Source organism: Manis pentadactyla, chromosome 2 (assembly GCF_030020395.1).
Source record: "Manis pentadactyla isolate mManPen7 chromosome 2, mManPen7.hap1, whole genome shotgun sequence".
Lineage (NCBI taxonomy): Eukaryota > Metazoa > Chordata > Mammalia > Pholidota > Manidae > Manis > Manis pentadactyla.
In genome coordinates, this window is record NC_080020.1 from 199,109,230 (window position 1) to 199,132,612 (window position 23,383).

The following is a 23,383-nucleotide window of genomic DNA, read 5'->3' on the forward strand; positions in this document are numbered from 1 at the left end:
AGAGATTCTTCTCCATGCACGTGTCCCTGCAGCTGTCAGGGATGAGGTTACAGACCATGGAAGAGAATGCAGAATTCCCCTTCCCTTTCCCAGGGCAGATGACCTTTCAGAAATTAAACAAATCGATTCTGTGTCCTCAGAGGAAGCATGTTAGACTGCCCTGATTCAATGGGCTCTATTGTTTTAGGTGAAGCCAGGTGATCCAATTCATCACTGATATCCTCGCTAGGAAGTTTTGTCTGTGAATTTTCCTCTGGAATAATTTTGTAATATCTAGATTAGATATGCCAGTGCACACAGTTGTTTTTCTTTAAAACAAAAATTAAAGCGCATTCTGCTCTGAGTGTAGAGACAACATTGGTGCTATAGATCATGCATAGTACTTATTCTAGTACAAGCAAGAGGTACTAAGGCCTGAATAAGATAGTAGTAATAAAATTAACTTGCAAATTGCTGGTAGAAGCAATCAAGGGCAGCAAAAAACAATAGTAACAGTTTATTTTTGGAAGTTTAAAAATACTTCTAAATAACCCATCAAGCAAAGGGGAAATCAAAGTAAAAATTAGAAAATACTTAGAATTAAGAAAACAAAGAACAAAAAAAAAACTTTTCAAAAATAATAAAAGTGCTTTGCCCCACTGATTTCATACTACCAGAGTGATCTCAATACCCTCAAGCTGAGAATATTGTTTAAAATGACTGTGTGCCCTTTGGCATCTGCAGAAATGAATGCAAGTCTTCTCTGAACTCTGAAGGAGAATGCTCTCAGAAAAGTCCAAGTATGTATCATTGGATAAAATTTAAAAGTGAACAAACAAAATAAATAAGCTACTATGGGAAGAGACGGCATGAAAAAACAGCCGTATGAGACCTGCAAAACTTTCACATACTGGAATTATTAGACACAGATTAGAAAATAAATATATTTAATATACCTAAGTGAAAGAAGAGATTAAGCACATAATCATTTGAATGAGGAGAAAGAATATTTTTTAAACGATCGAGTAGTTCTGATAAGAGAAACTAAATCAGTGTTTGAAAATGAAAATGATAATTGGAATTTTTTGCCATATAGAAAATAAAAATTTTTATAAAGTCAAATACGTCATTTCTGTTACCTTTATGTTTATTTTTTTCTTTTAAGTATTTAATCTATTTGGAATTTATTTCAGGGAAAGCAAAAGAGAGAATCCAATTTCATATTTTCCATATGGCTACCGTCTTATCCTAATACTCTATTAAATATATCATTTTGCCCTGCTGATTTGAAATGCCACCTTTATCAGAACCTAATCCCAATACTTAACTTGTATCTATATTTGAGATCTCTTCTGTTTTGTAGCTCATTCTGTTCATATGCCTGTACCAAATTGTTTTAATTACTGTAATGTTTACAATGCTTTTCAGTATCTCGTTTGGTTAGTCTCCCTTCGGTACTCTTGTTTAACTTTCAAAATAATGGTGTTGGTATTTTACTTGAGAAAATTTGATTTCTATATTCATTTAGAGAGGTTTGATGTCATATTCCATCATTTCTTTATCTAAGAATATGCCTTAATTTTTATTCAAGCCTTTTTAAATGACCTTTCATAGTATTTCCAAGTTTTCTTCATGTGAATCTTGCACATTTCTTACCTTTTTTTCCTAGGTTTACTATCTTATTTCTTGTTATTAAAAATTGTATATTTTCTGTTATATTTTCTAGATGATTGTTTATTGTTCTTGTATCAAAGAACCATTGATAGTGTTTTAATTTTGTTCTCAGCCACCTTACCAAATTATCTTACTCTTGGTAATAATGATTTTTTTAAGTTGATTTTCCTGGACTTGCTGCAATAATATCATTTCATCCGCAAATAATAATGCTTTTTTTCCTTTCCTTTCTGATTTTACACATCTTTCCTTTTTCTTCTCTAAAGACTTTTGCTACTATTGGCCAGACCACGTTAATATTAATAATAATGCACATGCTTGTTTTGTTTCTGATCTTAATGGGACTTAATGTTTCACTGTATAGTTTCTGGCCTTTAGTATATTTTTCATGTTAAGAAACTGTTCATCATTTACTATTTTATTGATAGATGTTTTTAAATCAGAAGGGATATCAGACGTTATTAGATGCCTTTTCAGCATCTACAAGAATGTCAATGTAGTGTTTCTCTCTTGATATATGTCTAAGTTATATTATAATAATAGATTTTGTAATATTGAGCCATCTATGCATTTTTGGTATGAGTATTGCTTGATCATGATATATATTTGATTAATGTGTTACTAGAGTATATGGGCTAACATTTTATTTACAGTGTTTAGGGATTGGGCTGTGTCAGTGTAATGCTGAATCAATCAAAACATTTTGGAAACTTTCCTTTTACTACTCTATAACCATTTAAATAATATTAGAGTTACATGTTCCTTAACATTTGGTAGAATTCACCTGTAAAATCCTCTGAAAATTTATCTATTTATATTTTCTTCTTTTTCTAGGCTTAGTTTAAATAATTTATATTTCCCTAACAATTATATATCATATGTTTTCATAAAGCTAAACAATGGTATTCTCTTATAATTTGTTTAATTTCCTAAGCATCTATGCTGATTTCTCCATACTTTTTTCATATTTATATATATTCTCTTCCTTTTTTTATTTATATTGTTTGACTAGCTTTGCTAAATTTTTACCTTTTTATTTTTCTTTTAAAACATGCCTAGGTTATAGCTGTCCTCTTTTCTAATTCTTTAATTGCTGCTTTTAACTTTGCTAGTATCTCCTTTCTTTTGTACTTAAAAGTATTGTGGTGTTTTTTTTCTAACATTGAATTGGACACTTAATTCTTTTCGTTCTCCATGTGTCTTTCAATTGATAGAAATATTTTTCAGTATTTTTTTCAAGGAAGATTTCTAGGAACTGTATGCTTTCAATATTTCTATGTTTGAAATCATCTGAATGTTGCCTTTTGCTTGAACTATATGTTGGCTGGAAATAAAATTCATGGGTCATAGTATCCCCGAGAATTTTGAACAGTGAATTTTTGTAATGTTGAGTGTTGCTGTAAAGCAGTATGAAGTGGACTGATTTCTATCTCTTCCCCTTGAGGTGATTTGATTTTTCTGTCTGAAAGATCTTATCTTTGAAGTCCAGTAACTTTATTAGGGTGTGTTCCAGTGCTGATTAATCTTTGATAGTTCTTCCTGGCAGATGGTGTGTGCCTATTTAAGTCTATAGATTCAAGTATCTTATTTTAGAATTTTCTTGAATTAAATAGTTTGAATACTTTTTGTGTACTTGGTTGTTCTGTTTTCTTGTCTTCTGAAGGCATAGTTGAACATTAATCCTTCTTTATCTTCCATGTATATGATTTTTTTCCCTACACCTTTAAAATTATTTTTTTCTTTTTGATTTAAAAAAATTTTACTCTGCTCAGTTTTCTTAACCCTCCATTTCTTTAGCTTGTTTTCAACAATATCTATTCTTTCTGCTCTGTTTCTGTATGTCATTACTTTTTTCTTCTACATCGTCCCTGTGCTCAGTCATGTCAATTTTATTTTATCCTATGTTGTCTTATTATTTCTTCTTTTTATTTGGTCTCCACAACACGCTTTTTTTAAAGGTATTATTGATATATACTCTTATGAAGGTTTCACATGAAAAAACGATGTGGTTAATACATTCACCCATGTTATTGTGTCCCCCCCATACCCCATTACAGTCACTGCCCATCAGTGTAGTAAGGTGCCACAGAGTCACTTAGCCTTCTCTGTGCGGCACTGTCTTCCCCATGATCCCCTCCACACCATGTGTGTCAATCATAATACCCCTCAGTCCCCTTCTGGCTCCCTACCCACCCACCCTCCCATACCCCTCCCCTTTGGTAACCACTAATCCCTTCTTGGAGTCTGTGAGTCTGTTACTGTTTTGTTCCTTCAGTTTTGCTTCTTTGTTATACTCCACAAATGAGGGAAATCATTTGGTTCTTGTCTTTCTCTGCCTGGCTTATTTCACTGAGCATAATATCCTCCATCTCCATCCATGTCATTGCAAATGACAGGATTTGTTTCTTTCTTATGGCTGAATAGTATTCCATTGTGTATATGTACCACATCTTCTTTATCCATTCATCTACTGATGGACACTTAGGTTGCTTCCATATCTTAGCTATTCTGAATAGGGTTCCATAAACATAGGGGTGTATATGTCTTTTTGAATCTGAGAAATTATATCTTTTGGGTAAATTCCTAGGAGTGGAATTCTGGGTCAAATGGTATTTGTATTTTTAGTTTTTTGAGGAACCTCCATATTGCTTTCCACAGTGGTTGAACTAGCTTACATTCCCACCAGCAATGTAGGAGGGTTCCCCTTTCCCCACATCATTGCCAGCATTTGTTGTTCTTCGTCTTTTTGATACTGGCCATCCTAACTGGTGTGAGGTGATACCTCATTGTGGTTTTTATTTGCATTCATCATTTCTTCTTTTAATCCTCTTACCTGTGCTTTGAACTCTTGATTCACGGAGGCCTCTTTTTCACTAAGTTCTTTGAATCTGTAAGAAGTAACTTGCTCACAATCTTCAGCTATTCCATAATAAATTTTCTGACACATGCTGGATTTGTTTTCTTATCTCTTTGCCTTTTTTTCCTGCAGTGATTTTGTCTCCTGATTCTTTTTTAAAAAACATTTATTGAAATATAATTTACATGTAATATAATTTACCCACCTAAAGTATACAATTCATATTTTTAAAAATATTCATAAGGTCATGAAACCATTCCCAATTCCCTTTTTGATTATTCTCACTTTTGAATGCAGAGTCCTTTTTGAACCACTTATATGGGGAAAGAAAATGTGAGAGTGATGTTAGAGGCTTTGAACAACCTCTGGGTTCACAGGTCCTTCTAACTCACAATAAAGCTGTACATATATAAGGCCTAGCAGAGTATATTGTGAGTGCAAATTCAGACTTTACAAAATATTAATTGAATAGAATTGGTAGCATCAGTGCCACCCATTAATCTTAGTTTCTCTACTCAAAACTTTTTCTTGCAGGAATATCCTCTCTTGCAGTTTCAAAAGGGAGTCACAAAGAATTCTAGAGCCAGTTGGTAATCCTCAGCCTTTTTTTTTGAACAAGGAAGTTGCTTTTGCTCGTTGGGGTACTACGAGCTTGGAAAACTGCTTTGTTGAATGTGCCTGAGATCTGCAGCCATGGGTATCATCTCCTGGCATCTTTCCTCTGGGCTAGTGCACTGTGCTTGGCAGCCCTTCTTTATACTACTAAGGTTCAGGTTATAAGTGTTGCCTAATTTTCTCCTAGATGGAGTTTTTACCCCATTTTAATTCTTGTTTCTGACTGGTTTTAGAATGCAGATGTGGTCTGTATTAGTTCCAGCTGCTATAACAAAAATAACATAAACTATGTAGCTTATGAACAATAGAAATTTATTCTCACAGTCTGAAGGCTGGAAGTCTGGATCACAGTTGGGTTCTGGGGAGGGCCCTCTTCTGGGTTACAGACTGCCAGCTTCTCATTGGGTCCTTACAAGAGGATGGGAGAGGAAGCAAGCTCTCTCCTGACTCTTACAAGGGCACTAATCGCATTTGTGAAGGCACCACTCTCATCCAATCTAATACCTCCCAAAGGCCCCACTCTTAATAGTGTCCTATTGGAGAATAGGGTTTCAAAACCCGAATTTTGGAGGGACACAAACATTCAGTCCATAACAGTCAGAGATTTCTTTATTTTACCATCTTAAAATGTGAGACTGATACTTTTTGTATTAATTTAATTCTTCCCTCAAACTTTAGTATGTTTAAAACCTCTATTTCTTGGCCAACTTTAGACTGTATATATTTTGACTTACCACTTTGTAAAGTAAGAAAATAAACATCTGCAGTTCCTTCTCCCTTCTTTCTCTATTTTTCTTTTCCCTATTTACTATGCTGCCCTGCAACATCTGGGAGCATTCCATTATTTTTATAGCATTGAGATTTAAGGCATTTATATTTTTTTGTCTGTAAGGTATAGAAATAAAATTCATGACAGTAGCACAAGAAACAAAAAGAAAGTAAAAGAAATTAAAGTGTTCTATTTCCTAGCATTGGGGAAAATACAAATTTATGTTAGATTCTATCAAATCAAGATGCATGTTGTCATCTCTAGGGAACCTTGAAAAGAATCATAAAGTAATATATAATGAGCAAACTAATCAAAAGGGAAATGGAATGATAAAGTGTTTGATTAATTTTCTTTTCTTTTAAAATGCAAGAAAGAAGAGTGAAAGGAAGCATAGTACAGATCGGACAAGTAGAAAACAAATAGCAAGATGGTAGGTATATGTCCTAATACATCAATAATTTTTTTTAATATAACTATTTTCATTAAAAAGCAAAGGTTATCCTGGATGCAGTATTTTAATGAAACAAAAACAAGGGCTGTAGAAGAGTTTACAGGAAAAAGCAGAGTGGATCTGCTGCCTGCATTTTACAGAACATCTTACTGTGTTTCAGATTGAGGGACACCTCCTGAAGGGCTTAAGACCTTATCTTTTGTGCACAGTAGCAAGAGGGAAGCATAGACTGATGGCAGAATTTCCCGAGATGTAATTTGGTTTTGAGTAACCAAAGGAAATGGACTAGACAAAGAATCACACATTTAAGTCCAGCAACATGTGCATGTGCTGCCAATAAATGTTTAACAACTGGCTCTTCAAGTGAGGTTCCAGCATGGATGCTTTTGGTACTTCTGTTTACATTAACAAGTCAGATGAAGGTGAAACAATGAAGATGTGTTGAAACTTCACTCATTCACTAATTGTCAGTGGCATGTGTGACTTCTTTGCTGTATTGGATAATAGTTTTTGAATACTGGAAGAATAGTTATGTTTTTTCTTTTCTTTCTTTTGTTATTCACACTCCAATGGCTATAGACATGACGTATTTTTAAGTTTCATCTGTATTATTAACATTTTCTTCATCACTTTTTAAAATCTAGGCCAGGGCTTTTAGTCTACAAACTACAACCCAAGAGCCACATTAAGATGACTTCACATAACTCTGAAAAGATCAATTCAGATCTAAATATCACAGTGTTTTGATGTGCACCTAAATACATGACTAAGTTCTTTTTAGTAGTCAAATATTGTATATCATTTCTTTTTTCCACGAACTTCTATTTCCTTTCTACTTTTTTCATGTAATTTTATCCCAGTGCAATATAATTATACTAAAACGTTTTTATTGGTTGTCCTATCTTGTTTCTCTGCAACAAAAATCATATACAAATTTAAATTTAATTTGTTTTAATTTTCTATATCCATAAATCTTGTAAATATTAATTTTTCCTCTGATGAAGTTTCTGTAATTATTAGCAATATACAATTAAAATAAATGTTATGAATTTGATAAATAATGATTAAACTTTAAAAGTAAAAGTTTATTAGATAATTCTTAATTATATTGGATGAGGCATTTCTTGGTTAGTTCATATAGCCACAGGTAAACATTTTAGTATGACATTCTCAGAATGAAAGAGGCTTAGTATCAATTCTAGTCCTCATTTTAGTTTTTATAGATGTAAGAGCTGGGAACCCTTGTTAACATAAGCAACTAGATAGAGGTTTTGTTTTCTAAAATGTCAATCAAAACTTGAAAGTCCTTTTAAGCTATATGCCAAAATCATGTAATGATCATCAAAAATTATTTCTAATGATCTGTAACTGGTAACTTTACTAGATTGTCCCTCAATTTTGTTGAAACCCAGGAATTAGAAGGTGCCCAACTTGCAAAACCATTTTTCTAGTCTTTAAAACCATTCAATTTCTCAGTTTCTGATAATTTTGACTGAAAAAAGCCTAAGACTTAACAAATTACTATTGATTATTCTTGGAGACTTAAAAAAAGAACAATGTAAAATTGGAAATTGTGCAACCTTATGAACAAGGTGTAATCATGCTGAATTTCAGTTTGCTAAGAAATCCTGAAATGTCTTTAAAAAGCAAGACAGGTGGACAGAGTTGGATACATGATAGTTGTTATATAGAGATAAGTTAGTAATTTACTTAATGTTTGAAAAGGAGCGTGTTTCTAATTATATGTTTGATATTATTAAAAACACATCAAAATCTGAGAGGGAGAAATTATCCCTAATTAAGTAAAGATAGTTTTATAAAGTTCAGGCTATTATGCTCTAGTTTATGTTTTGGGAACATTTAACCCTACACCTGTACAGAGGTAGATTTAGATGTTCTATTTTATTAATAGGGTTTATTTTTTTAGATCAGTTTTAGGTTCACAGCAAAACTGAGCAGCAAGTACAGAGTTCTCATATACCTCCTGCCCTGACACATGCAGAGCCTCCCCCATTACTGACTCCTCCACCAGAGCGGTACATTTGTTACAATGGATGAACCTTCCCTGACACATCATTATCACCCCAAGTCCATAGCTCACATTAGGGTTCACTCTTGGTGGTGTACTTTATATGAGTTTGGACAAATGTATAATGTCATATATACACTATTATGTACTTTCACTGCCCAAAATACTCTATGTGCCTTGCCAGTTCATCTTTCCCTCTCCTCTAAACCCTGGTAACCACTGATCTTTTTACTGTCGCTATAGTTTTACTTATTTCAGAATGTGATGGAATTGGAATGATACAGTGTACAGCCTATCCAGGTTGGCTTCTCTTACTTAGTAACATGCATTTAAGTTTCCCCCTAGTCTTTTCATGGCTTGATCATTTCTTTTTAGTTCTGAGTAATATTCCATCATTTGGATGTACCAGTTTATTCATTCACTTAGTGAAAAACATCTCACTTGCTTCCAAGTTTTGGCAGTTGTGAATGTTTGCTATAAATATCCATGTGCAGGTTTTTGTGTGGACGTAAGTGTTCAACTCCTTTAGGTAAATACTAAGGAGCAGGATTGCTATATTGCTTGGTAAGACATGTTTAGTTCTATAAGAAACTGCCAAACTGCCTTGCAAAGTGGTTGTACCATTTTGCGGTCCTACCATCAATGAAGGAGAGGTCCTGTTGCTCTACATCCTGCCCAGCATTTGATGTTGTCAGTGTTCTGGATTCTGGCCATTCTAGCAGGTGTGCAGTGGTAGCTCATTGTTGTAATATGCATTTCCCTGATGATATTTGATGTGGAACATCTTTTTGTATGCTTATTTGACATCCGTTTATCTTCTTTGGTGAGGTGTGTGTTAAGGTCTTTGACCCATTTTAAAAATTATGTTGTTTTCTTATTGTTGAGTTTTAACTGTTGTTTATTTCAGATAGTAGTCCTTTATCAGGTCTTTTGCAAGTATTTTCTCCCCAAATGTGACTTGTCTTTTCATTCTCTTGACAGATGTTCTGTTTTTAAGAATACAATTTAAACTACTATGTGGAAAGTAATAACAAAAGGAAAGTGGGGGAGTTACAAAAGCTTATCAATGTTGCTATATGTATGATTTACAGTAGACTCTATAATATATTCTTATTATAATAGTATATAGTATAGTATTATAGTGTAATAGGAATATAAATATATGTAATAATTTAAATCTAATAGCTACATAGTGAAAAAGAACAATTGATCAGCAAGCAATTGACTAGTAACAGTGAGGAGACAGACATACACCCAGACAAAATATAAGTATTAGTTGTGTATTTTTTGTTTTGTTTTTTTTGTTTTTTATTTTGATTAATAAGAACATGCACTTTAGTCACTTAAGACTAGGAAACTACAGTAAAATAAACTGGTAGCAAGCATTGAATATATTTAATTATAAAACAGAACTAAAATGTGGGTTTTTTAATTATAAAAGAATGTAAATATGTAAAGAAGATATTGTGAAAAAGGAATAAAGCAATGAAAGTGGGGAGGAAAAGGGATGAAGACACGATGTTAGTGTAAATATAACAAAATCTTTAAAAGCTGGAAGGTCACAAGATACCACTTAATGATAGAAGTATAAATATCTTTTTGTAATGATATTTTAAAAGTAAATTTTTATGGGAGTAAAACATACATATAGAAAAATACAAAAAAAATAAGTGTACATTCTGTTGAATTTCACAAAGGGAACACAGGATTATACCCATATTAAAAGGACTCAGATTAAGAATTGATTATTGGCACTCAGAGGCCTCCTCTGCCTCCTTATAGTCACTCAAGGGCACCCACTATACTAATTTCTAACTGAATATATTAGTTTTGTCCATTGTATGTTGTGTAATAGGATTCATATACTATAATGTGTCTGGTTTCTTGTGTTCAGTATTATGTTTTTGAGATTCATGTCGTTGCATGTACCAATAATCCATTCATTATCACATATATAGAGTACTCAATGAATATATCATAATTTATTTATCCACTTAACTGTTGATGGGCACGTGGATGGGTTTTAGTAGGAGGCTGTTATTTTGCTATGAACATTCTTGCACATGTCTTTTTTGGTGAATATATGACTGCCTTTCTGTTGGGAATAATTATTTGAGGGGAAAAATAAAATCTATTAATTTAATATTTGCAAAACTGTTATCCTTGTCATATAACATGTAAACTCTATTGATTTAGCCAAAAATTAAACATAACTATAAAAACAAAAGGGGAGAGAGGAAATAGGTAGGTTTGAGAGAGCTGTAGCTTTATCTCGTAACATAAGAAATCAATAGATAATGTGTAATATAGATAAATGAGGAATGTATTATAAAATATTATATTACAATGTTTAATATAATATTTAATACTTTTATATGTAAAGCCAAATTTAAATATTTTCCTATTCAAAAACAAAACTATTTTAAAATAATTCATGTAAGGGAAGTTAACATGCTCACAGGTTTTTTTACTTCAAAAATTGAAGTAATAGGATATTGTTTAAATAGATAAAGGTTAAAAGAATTTGCCAAAATAATTAAAAGTAGTTATCTTAGTGGGGTGGGGAAGACTCTTTTTTGCTCTAAGTCTTGTAATTTTATCCAACTTTTCTCTAAGTGCCCTGTACTATTTGATTTGTTACCATGTGCATATATTATTTTAATAAAATTAAGGGTTTCTTTTGGTTTGATTTCATTTAGCAGGACAGCCAGAAATAACTTAGCTCAAAATAAAAGTAACTGTGAATCATATAAACATATCTAACCAAACCTGAACTAAACATAACCCCAACGAATTTCCCTTTAACCAGATCCCAAAAGTGCCCACCACAACATGAAGGCTGTCTGACACTTAACTGAGTGAGTCAGAGAGGAAAGTTGGAATGAAAAGAGACAGTGATTTTTACCTACAGTTCAATATCTTCTCCAAACTTTTTTTTAAAAAAAGATCATATAAACATAATACTAGAGGCCCTGCCAGGGTCCTGGGAAGAGAGGTACAGTGAGCACCTGGAGCCTATGCTTCATGATAAACCTGCTCCTGGAGCAAAGCGGAGAGACTAAAAGGCCCAGATGCAAGCCCAGTTCTGCCTTTTAGGAATTTTGATGTCAAGTACTTACTCAACTTCTCTGTGCCTCAGTTTCCCAGTCTGTAAAGTGCTGATAATAAAACCTCACAGTGTTGTGCTGGGATGCTAATGAGGTCATGATGAAACCATCTTAATGAAAATACCAACTAGCTTCAAAGTTAAAAGCAGTTGTCCTGAACCCCATAGAGAATGCTGGGATCCTCATATCTATGACACAGTATTAATTTAGGAACCTCTGGTTATTGTGGGGTATGTCCTGAAGTAGCTCTGATCCAAATTATCCTAGAGAGGAAAATACAAAATTCCTAATTAAAGCTATTTTTTTTTATCTTTGACAAACATATTGAGCCAGGCAGAGTACTGGAGAATTGTGTTCCAAAGTCAGGCCCACCCGGTAAACAATGTTCTAGGTGTCTCCCTCAAACACAGTGAAAGGAGCAAGTTCTGACCAGGATCTTATTTTTCCTCCTCATCATCATCTCTAGGAGTTAGAAAGAAGAGCAGACCTTTCCACAGCTGGCTTCTTAGAAAAGGCTGTTCATTAGCAATGCTATGGAAAATTCAGTTATAGGAAAGAGGGTAAAAATCAAAGATTCTGTACCTTCCATTTGGAATCCCTGCAGCAGTTTTCCCAGGCTTAAACCATTTTGCTTACCACTTCTATAAACCACTTTGTCATTGCTATTATCTGTTTCGGGCTCTATAATTTCAGAGTGTGGATTATATCTTTTTTATTGATTCATGTCAACAAACATTCACTGAGTCTCGACATCATACATAATTTTGTGATTGTGCTAGGAAAAGGAACAAGAAAGGTGATTAACACATTTCCTGCTGTTCTGAAGGAGCTGAAAATCTGGTTGCCTAGCCTTTCCAATGCTAGGAATTTACCCTACAGATAATACACATAAAAGCTCACCGAGGTGTGTTACAGGCACATGCAGTGCGACATGGTGATGTGAAACACGCGGTTAGCGGGGGGAGGTGGGGCGAGACAATGTACAGGACTGGTTAAATTAATTAAATTAATTAATAAAGATCACCATGCAGTGAAATACTCTATCAGCCTTTCTTAACCAGGTTTCTCATCCAAACCCCAGAAAACAGAAAATGATTTGAGTGACTCTATTTTCTCAATTCTCCCAAGGATTGTACACAACTAGTATCATTCTAGATGCAGAGCGGGGGAGTTAAATCGTGGCATACATTGTGGCCTTAGGACATCAGGGCTTAATTCTTTCATGGGAACCAAATTAATAACGAAGAACCTGCAAGATGCAATATAAAGGGAGAAAAGATATAAAGTCAGAAAAGCAAGTTGGACACCAAAGTGCATAGTTAATCTCTTTGTGTAAAAAGGATATCTGTGCGCAGTTAGGTGAACAGAGGTGGGCCACTGGACCCCGTCTGCAGTGTTGAGATGGGCCAAAGTTACTGGGAGTCCAGCTGATGCAGACAGAGGCCAGAGGCAATCCTCTGACCTTGGCACAAGGCAGCGCTGGCCTTTGTTTCCTCAGGCCCTTTTCTATCTCTTAGATGGAGCCCCACTAATTTGTCAGTTTGAGGATGGATTTAGTGTAGGTTCCACAGGAATTAAATCAGAAAAATAAGTCTGAGAGGATTTCCATTTGGTTCTGACTCCTGTTCCACATGGCCCCTGCCCCACATGGCCCCTGCCCCATCAGCCTTCCTCTGGGATTGTGTTTCGGGCTGTTCCTGTGCATTTACAAATAGAACCAGGCTGCTCTGGGCACACTTCTGAGGTGACGCCTGGAGCCTCGCTTGCTTGGGCCAGAGACTGATATGGTGTGTGCACTCCTGGACCAATACAGCTCTTTGATCTATTTCCGAAGGGGGTTTTTTGCCTCCTGCTTAAAGTGATTGATTAAGTTAGGAACTCTTTTAGGAATTCTCTTCACTCATGCCTCCTCACCAGCTCCCAGTGAGCATTGCCAAATTTTACTATCCTTTTATGATACAGATTGTTCTGTTCCAAGTGAGTAAATGGAAACTGTAATCTTAAATATGCAACCAGTTACCTCGTCCTTTACCTTGGAATTCCTGTTTTGCATTTGGTATGGCATGGGCACCTCCCAACCCATCCTCGGTCACGTTTCTCACAAGGTTTCAGCCTTGTGGGTGGGGAACAGCTTTGTTCCAGAGCTTTCCTCCCTTGTGCAGCCCCCCTTCCCATTTTGGTTTGAAAGTCACTGGGGAATCAGGGTGATACCATTTGTTTTAAGACAAGCCAGTGCACACGTGTGTAGACTTTTAAAGACCGTGGAATGTACATGGACTCATGCAACGTTCTTTAGGCCCCAGCTGCAGAAGGGGACCTTGGATCAGTGGGTACTGGTGGGTGGAATAGAGATCCAGGGTATCCCAAAAAGCACCACCTTTCCCTTCATTGCAGACCTGATTTAACTGCTGCAACCAAGCCCAGTGTTTGCTTATAAAAACTGGGGTTATACTTTCCGTCTTGTGTGAGTGGTGAGGAAGACCAGTGAATGAAAGTATAAGCACATTCCCGTAAGTCCTCCTTCCACCCCCTACACCTTGCAGTATCTTTCCCTAAGTGGTGCATCCTATGACGTGAAACTGGCCCTCAAGTGAAATGGCACTCTCTGGAGATCTTTCTTCCTTTCCGTGGCCTTCACAGCTCCTGGTGACCGCCTCACGCCATACCAAGCCTTACCTTCAGTTTCTCTGGACCTCTGGTGAAGTCTTATTTAAATGTTCCAGTCTGGTCTCAGCTTTCTGCTCTGAGAAATTAGAGCTGGGCTGAAAGCAGTAATGATTTAGAGGTCTTAAGAGGGGCAGGAAGTCCAGCTACACCTCCCCACGACATCCCTTTCCAGCCATGCGTGATTTGGGTTTTGCTTTATTAAGGAAGCTAGAGGTTCTCTTAATGTTGATGCTATCCTGTCATCAACCCTAGTGTTTTTCTTTCTTTTGGGGACTACCTTTTCCCCACAAAGAAACCCAGTTGTTCTTTGTTATTAATTACTTCATGAGAGTTACTATGCATGTGATAATGAGGATAATAATGTTGCATTTGCTCATAGATTCTTTATCCATTCACTAATGTACTCAATCAACAGATATTCATCAAGCACCTTTAATGCAGTAGGCACAGTTTGGGTGCTGGGGATGTAACAGTAAAAACAAGGGATACAACTCCTACCCTTATGGGTCCTAGGTGAGGGAGATGTCAACAATGACCACAGAATACAGTTGCAGGCACTCAGTGTGAAGACTAATGAAGCAGGAAAGGAGAAAGAGAGTGATGAGGATGTGGGAGTCAGGGGCTGCAGACAGGATAGATGATCTTTGGAAGGTGACATTCAAGTGGCGCCTAGAGCAAAATGAGGCAGGGAACAATACAAAGTTCCAGGAGAGGAATACCACGGAGGTGGTGAGGCCAGTGATATGATGAGTTCCAGGAACAACAACAAGCTCCATCTGACTGGAGCCTATGGATGGCTGGGTAGGAAATGACACAGCGAGGAGGGTGTTGGAATTCATGGTAAAGATACTGGATCTAAGTTTAGTCATAAAGGAGAGCCAGGAGAGGGTTTTGAGTAGTGGACTAACTTGGTTTGATGAATGACTTAAAAACATCACTATGACACTGTGTGGAGAACAGAGAGTAGGGGGCAAGACTGAAGCAAGAAGCCAGCTAGATGGCTGCAGCAATACAGGCGAGAAATACTGGCCGGTTTGTGAACTGTCATTGTGGTCAAGGTGGTGCAAGTGATCAAATTCAAGGTATCTTTTGAAGACAGAGCCAATAGAATTTGCTGAGGGATTGCAGGTGGGGTGTGAGGGAAAGTGAGAGCTCAAAAGTGACTGCTAGGTTTTGGGCCTGAGCAGCTGAATGAACAGTCATGCTATTTACTGAGAAGGGGAGAGGTGGGGGCAGAGCTGGTTTGGATGTGTGAATTTTGAGATACTTATCAGATATCCAAGTATCTGGACCTCAGGAAGAGCTTGAGTCTAGAGATGTAAATCTATATAGGCATCATCAGCACATCAATAATATAAGGGCCATGGGCCTGGATGGAGTCACTCAGGGAGAGAGTGCAGATGGAGAAGAGAAGAGGCCGTGGGGTACTCCAACACATATACATTTGGAGGAGGATAAAGAGACACTCCTGAGCTCACCCTTCCCAATTGAGCAGTCTTGTGGAAGTCTCCACCTAGTTTCCTGGGTCTTCCAGTCCAGAACCAAGTCTTCTATATTGGTGGCTCAGGCTCCTGTCCCACAGTAACCCTGGGGATCCCAAGGACCTGGCCTAGGTCCTTGTGGCCTCCTCCTTCTCTAGGAAGGAGCTCTAGATCCAAAGCAGCTATTTGGCCTCCTTTGCAAGCAGGAAGCCTGCGTCTGTACTTAGAACCAGCAAACTGATGGCTCCAGCCCCCCTTGTAATGCTGTCATTCCATTTTGTGTCTGAACCAGAGTTGATTGTTTTACTTCAGAGGGAGGGTGTGAAAATGTTGTAACTCTTAAATTTTATCTGAAATACTATGTGTTTGGGCATATAGGGCAGACCATCTAGGAGTCAAGGGAAATTGACATTCTGCCTGGGCACCAACATTTTGATTTTCAAGAGCTTGTTTTCTCTATGGTTCAACCTCACCCCTTGAATCTGTCCAACAGCTGGTTATCCCTGAGTCACTCACTCACATAATATTTATTGACAGATAATTATAAACATTTACAAAATACAGAAGAAGTTGTGCTGCCTTCCAGAAGCTTAAAGTCAAGCCAGGCAGCTGAAACCCACAAAGATAACATGAAGCATGGCATCAGAGTGTATCTTCCTGTGTGGATGTGCTCTGGCATAATGCTTAACACCTGGAAGATTCTCAACAAACGTGAAGACAAGCCCACTGGGATTTGTCCTTGCCCAATGGCATCTACCAACCACAAATGTCACAAGATTTAGAGAGAAGGAGATGAGCAAGGGCTGGTGTGCTTGGAGAAAGTGGAGGGAGATATAGGCAGAAGCTGCAAGGTGAGGGCTGATGCTGAGAGGGGTTGCTTTGGGCCAGTGGAGGACAGAAAGGCAGTACTGCAGGTGAGCAAATGGGAGACCAAGCCCTGCTCAGGCTGGGTGGGACGAGCTGGGTGGAAGGTAGGTGCATTTGGGGAGCAGCACCAGGTAGGCTATGGCGGTCCTTAAGGTCAATTTAGGGCCTGGAGGGGAGGATGTTGCCTGCCACGGTTTTGCTTTACTGAGGGTTGTAACTCAGAGGGATAAGAACTTATGATTTCCTTCAAGGTGGAGCAAGAAGAGTTCTGATGTCTGAGAGGTCTTAGTGGGGCAACAGACTGGAAAGGGAAAACAGGTGGGAGAGACACTGTCCTCTTGGGGCCACATGCAGTACCCAGGACACTCACTGGTATAAGCCAAGCCCCATGGCCCTAAGCTGGTGATTCCTCCAAAGCAAAGCAAGCTACCAAGACAGCTGCCTCGATGCACTATTATGAGCAGTCATGGGAAATTCACCAGTACTATTAATTGCAAATATCCCCTTTCTTTAGCAAAAATGCTCTAGACTACAACTTAAAAGGTATTTCTGCTCACATTCTAATTCTCACACGTCTGCTGTATTTGTATTCCCACCTGACAGAAGAGACCCACAGAACAGCCCCAGCCAGGCCTGCTAATTTGTAAGGTCACAGCAGTATGTGTCCAGGGGCAGTGAAGGACCCACTGGGGGTGTTCTTGACAGTCCATGCCCCAACACCAGATGGTCCCTACTCTAATCGGTCTGTCAGAGTGGAAGACACAACAGTGAGGGAGGGAAGTTTGATAAATTAGAGGGCTGGCACCCAAATGGGAAGGAGAGGGAAGGGGAATTGCTGGGTTTCTAACGTGTCCGTAGTCAGCATGAACCTGCATTGCTCAGCAGACTGGGGCTGGTGTTCCAATCATGCAAAAGTCTGGATGGTGCCAGGCTCTGTCCTTTAGACTCGGCCCCTGTGTCTAGCAGGCTGCTGATGCTGTCAAGGGGCAGACACAGATGTCCATGGTGCCCGGTGGAGGATGGCACCATGGGTGTTTTGGCCATGGGGCAGAACAGGGACCTGGGCATCAAGAGGAAATTGCCCTTCCATAGCCAATAAACCCATCCCAACGCTACAAGGGCCTGGGCTCCTGATTGTTTTATTTCCTACCTCACAAAAACAAAATCCCAATTTAAAACAAATGCTCAGTTTACCAAACAGGAAAGGAAAACAGTAGATGATAAGGAAACAAAACAAAAAAGAACATGCTCTGAGCCAACTTTGTTCTAGTATCATCATATTTTGTCTTCCAAACGAAGCATCTTTACACATAAATCTATTTTTGTATATTTTGACTGATTGCTGGCAGGATAGACATAAATATTTCTGGAAATGGACATGGCATAAACATACCATTAGCAAGGCTGCAACTTTGTGTGTGTGTGTGTGTGTGTGTGTGGTTTGAAAAGATGTTTATGGTGAGTTCAATCAACAGACCCTCCTCATCTCTCTCTGATCAAGAGTCTTTAAGGACTTGGGAGCATCAGGCCTGGAGAAGAGAGACAGGAAAGTTTCTGGGAGCTTGAGGAACATTCCAGACTATAAGCATTAATTACATTAGAAACCCACCATCTGTACACTTGCTCCTAACCCTTCTGATTATCTTTCTTAATTTTTAAATGTATGAAGTGTGTTTAGTTGTCCCCCATGACACTGATGTTGCTTTAGAAATTCCAGCTGTTGCAAAGCTCTTCTTAATGACATTACTGGGCAACTTAGCCACTGTGGGGGGAAAGGCATTTGTGACCTCACACTCCAGCAGAGCCCAGGCCTGTAAAATACACATAAATAGGCAATTGTGACTTTTTCTTTTCCTTTTAAAAAAAAATGAGACCTAGTCACGCTGAGGCCATGCTCCAGCCCAGGAGGACTGAGTGTAAAGATGTTAGCAGCTGAGTTGAGATGGCAGGGCTCTCACGTCTGGGATATATTGCTTTGTCTAACGAGGAGCCCCAGCAGGCTTCCAATTGTAGTCTCTCTGCAGACCCTCCCAGCTGCACGGGCTGATTGACAGACTGTGGGCAGATGTAGTGCCAGACTCTAATAAAGAGAGGGCCTTGGGAAAATATAAGGCAATTATTGATGGGCAGCAATCCACTAATCAGACAATTTCAAAATTAATCCCATATTCCCTTACTGTATTAGCTTTCTTTCTTGTTTGTATTTATATAGCAAATTCATGACTTCAGTGAAAATTCTTCCCTCCAGCCCAATTATATCTCTCTGAGGGCATTAAATTAAAAAACAAGAGATATTGAAAGTGGCTTGCAATTAGTTTCTTTAGTTAAAGGTGCTGCATGCACTTAGCGACAGTGGAGTTCATAACAGGATGCATAATAATAAAAGTAAACACTCATATTTTTTTCCTCACATTGACAGGGTTATGGGCTGATAAGAATAATGTGCCTGGCATTACTCTGGACCAGTGATAATGGGTTAAATCATTGTGATTTGATTTTGGAGCTGATTAGATTTGCATAAAATCCTACTCAAGTGTCTTGATCGAAGTATCTCAAGATACTCTACACTCCTTTGCCATGATTCATCCTTGTGGCCTCCTCCAACTTCCCTGTGCCTTGTTAAGAATGTAGATTTTTCACAATAAAGTCATTCAGAGAAAACGTGGCCAGTTTTTATTACAGGCTTCACATGCAGGTTTACTTTCCAAGGAGTGATATGAGACTTTGAAATATACACTAAGAAGTTTCAAGTATTTTGCCATTTCCTATTGTGGAAGTCAATCTCTCTATTACTATTTCCACCCTCATTTCATCTCCCTTCTCCACCACTCCCCCCATTTTCTTTTTGACCGGAAACAGATGGAATTCTCCTTTTTATCCTCTGTAAAAATTGCTTCTGCAGAATGCTTCCTGATTGCATAACTTCACCACCTAACAGAGGAAAGTCGATTGTCAGCACAATTTGGAGGATTTACACAGCCAGAACCTCCTGTTGGGGTCCCGGAGATGGAGGCTGCCCAGGCCTGCCTACTGCCCCAGTCTTTCTCCCCACTCCCATCCCAGCTCAGCTGTGTTGAAGTCTTATGTGGAGACTTACATGAACTCTCACGTCAGGCCCCTGCACCGGTCCTGTCCATTGACAGGAGGGATCAGAGCAGCTCTGGTCCAACAGCCTTGAGTATCATCTGATGCTTTTCTCATTCTGACCCTGGCCCCAGGTCCAGCAACTGACCTTGTTGCAAATTTGGAACTCCTCAGTATTCATGCCACTCCTCCTCCCCATGCCTGGAATGATGCTCGTAATCAATCATCAAACTCTTTTCTGGAAGTAGCCTTAGAATCTTTTCTTAGAATCTAAATGAATCAGCGGTTCAGGCATCCAATCAGCAGGTAAGAAGAAAAGGCTGGATATGAAGCTGGGAAGAGTGAGGAGAACTTTCCCTTGCAGATTGCTGGGATGGGGAGTGAGAGAAAGGGAGGAAAGGGCAACCACGGAATGGAGCAGAGAATATGCAGAGCGGAGAGGGAATCCTGAGGAATCCCTCCTGCCTGGAACCAGAATCTTGTTCAACATGGTACCCTTGGACTCAGTACCAATCATTCAGCGCTGGCCTGCAACCTGGCCAGAATCAAGCCCCTTACCCAGACCCAGACTGCGGCTCAGTTCTCTATGCTTGGGTCCCTGTATGGATGGCCTTTCCAGAACACAGGTCTCCTTAAGACTAGGGCCCTGATCCTGAAGCCAGGCCACTTGCTATAAAACTTCCCTAGAGCTGACTGACTGCCTGGCTCTTGGGATATCATTATTCCTGGATGTTTATGTCTGAACTGATAGGGAGATCTTCCTTGGGACCCTTCCCTGTTGGACTGACTCCTTGAGATGGTTGCTGCTATTTGTTTCCGGCCCAGTAGATGTCACATTCTGCTGTTACACCTCCTCCCAGAACCTGCTATACCCTGGCTGATGGGTCTGCTTCCAGGTCCCCACTGAGATGTAATAATGGGAGGATGAGGAGGAGACAACTCCACCCCATACTGAAGTTTTCTATGCAAGGCTAACTTATGGACGGGAAGTTCAAGAAGTATCTCAGAGGAAATACAAAATAATGAGTTTTTTCTTCTCTGAAAGAATTGTAAGATAAAAAGAGCAAAATGACTAGGACAGTTTAAAGCTTCAAATCATGTGTCATGTAAGAAACACAAAAAGAGAAGACTCAAGTAGGTGATGAGGATACAATAGGTGGCTTAAAATATTGGGAGGCTGCCATGGGGAAGAATGAGCAAAGTGTTTCTGAATGGCCCTGAGAGGTGGAGTGAGGTCAGTGCAGGGACATCCACGGGAAGTCAGGTTTTGACTTTATCTAAGGAAATCATTTCTTAAAGTCAGATATTTCTAAAAATAGGGTTGCCCAATAGTGACAGCCCTGTCACTGTGGGTGTTCAGGTAGAGGCTGTTTGGTTTCACATGGAAGTGTTAGTGACTTCAAGGTCACTTTTAGCCTTAAGAAGAAATGATTTGGTGTGACTACAGAAGAAAGTGATAAAGCCATTATCTTTGCACCTATTGAATCTGACCAGTTCTGAAAGGAGTCAGCTTCTATTCCAATTTAACAAGAGGATCAAATGAAGAAGAGAGCTTTGGGATTTCGTAACCTTTCTCCAACATCTCATAGTTAGTTTTTGTTCAAAAGTTTATATTCCATCAGTTCTATTATGAGTCAACCTTCAACTTGGTTACTAAAGACTTTCTTGGTCACCCACAGAACTACATCTGAGGCCCACGAGCAGGTGTTTTTCCTTTTAATGGCTTTTCCATATGGACATTTTCTACCATGGAGACTTACATGAACTCTCATACTAGGTCCCTGCTCAAGAAGTTCCAATGGCTCCCCACTTCCTGCTCGACTGGCCTCCCTCCTTAGCCTGGTGCCCACAGCCTTTTAAATCTGATTCTGGTCTACTTGTCTAGCTTGATCTCTGCCCCTTTTGCCTCAGGCAGGCTGGGCTCCTGAGGATTCCCTCCTCCACACACTCTGCATAGTCTTCACCCTCCATTCCTTGGTTGCTCCTTCCTCCCTTTCGCTCACTCCCCACACCAGCAATCTGGAATGGCTCTCCTTACTCTTCCGGCTTCTTCACATCCAGTCGTTTCTCTCGACCTGCTGGTTGGATGCCCAAACCCCTGATTCATCTCCATGTAAAAATCCTCTGAGATGAACAAGAAGCTCTATTCCAAATGAAGTGAGACTTACACGCAGCATAAAGACAGAAACAACTGAACGGGGTCTCCCTTACTGCCCCTTGTTGACTGGAGGTGCTTGTGGGTGTCAAAAGCAGTGGGGCAATAGGGGGAGCACCTGGCAGCTGGATAAGTGGCTTGTGCCACAGACAGACTCTTCACCTGCTGAAAGAGGAATTGGGTGACCTGTTTCGCAGCTCTATCTGGTTTGCACTGTGGAGCCCCAGAACTGATAGAATCAGGAACACTGCCCATGTGGATGAGGTGGAGGGCTGAAGTCATAGGTTAGTCAGGACTCTGTTTGGAAGTGGCTCACCATTGTAAAGATTTGGAAGCACTGTTGGTCAAATTGCATATCATGAGTAGGGAAAATAGAGGGTGTTAGAGTTTGAAGGCTGGAGTTCCAGTGCCAACTCTTGCACTTATTAGCCGGGTGAGCTTTTGCCAAGTTGTTCCCTATTTCTTAATTTCAGTTTCCACATCTGCATAATAGTGATGATAATACCAGCCTTCATGGTAAGGATCAAATTGGAAAGTGATTCACAAATTGGAAAGTGTTAGAAAAAGTTGTATATTGTAGAAGCTTCACCTTGAGAACAGTCATTGGTTCTGGTCCCAGATGCTAAGGCGGTGGAGGCAGCCACCTGCAGGGCATGTGCATATGGGTGCAGGGGAAGTGAGTACGAGACATACACCACTGGGGCCTAATGCTATCTTTGTGGAGTGTTTTAATTGAAATGTAGTACACATAATATATAATTCACTCTTTTAAAGCATACAATTCAAGGTCTTTAGTAGACTGACTATGATGTGCAACCATCATCACTGTAATTCCAGAATATTTCCAGCACCCCAACGAGAAACCCTGCACCCCATTAGCAGTCACTCCCAATACCCCACAGCTGTGTGAGGGGAGCTGGGTAACCATAGCAACCACTACTTTCTGTCCCTATGGAGTTCTGTATTCTGAATTCTTTCCTGTACATCGAATCCTGTAATATAGAGCTTTTTGTACCTGGCTTCTTTCACTTAGCATAAAGTTTGTAAATTTCATCCATGTTGTAGCATGTATTAAATTTCATTCCTTTCTAAGGTTCAATAATATTCCTTTGGATGGATACACCTCATTTTGTTTTTCCATTCACTAGGTTATTAGATATTTGGGTGGTTTCCACTTTTTGGCTATTGTGAATAATGCTACTATGAACACAAGTATCAGGTACACAAGTCATGTTTGAGTCCCTGTTTTCAGTTCTTTTGGGTATATACCTAAGAGTGGAATTGCTGAATCATATGGTAACTTCATGTTAAAGTTTTTGAGGAACATGCCAAACTGCCGTGCTGGGGACCATGCGCACCAGCAGGGTATGAGGGCTCTCATTTCTCGGTATCTTTGCCAACACCTGATTTTTTTTTTTCTTTTTTTCTTTTTTTTCCTTGTGGTCATGCTAGTGAGTATGAAGTGATATCTCATTATGGTTTTGATTTTCATCTCCCCAGTGAGGGAGCCCAATACATTCTTAACAGGATTGAACAGTCTATGAAATGAGAGCTTGAAAGCTGCCCAAGAGACCCTGCGATAGAAGTAGGGGCTCTGAGGGTTAGTTGTCACATCCACCTTCTCCTGCCACCATCTCTGCCCCCAGTA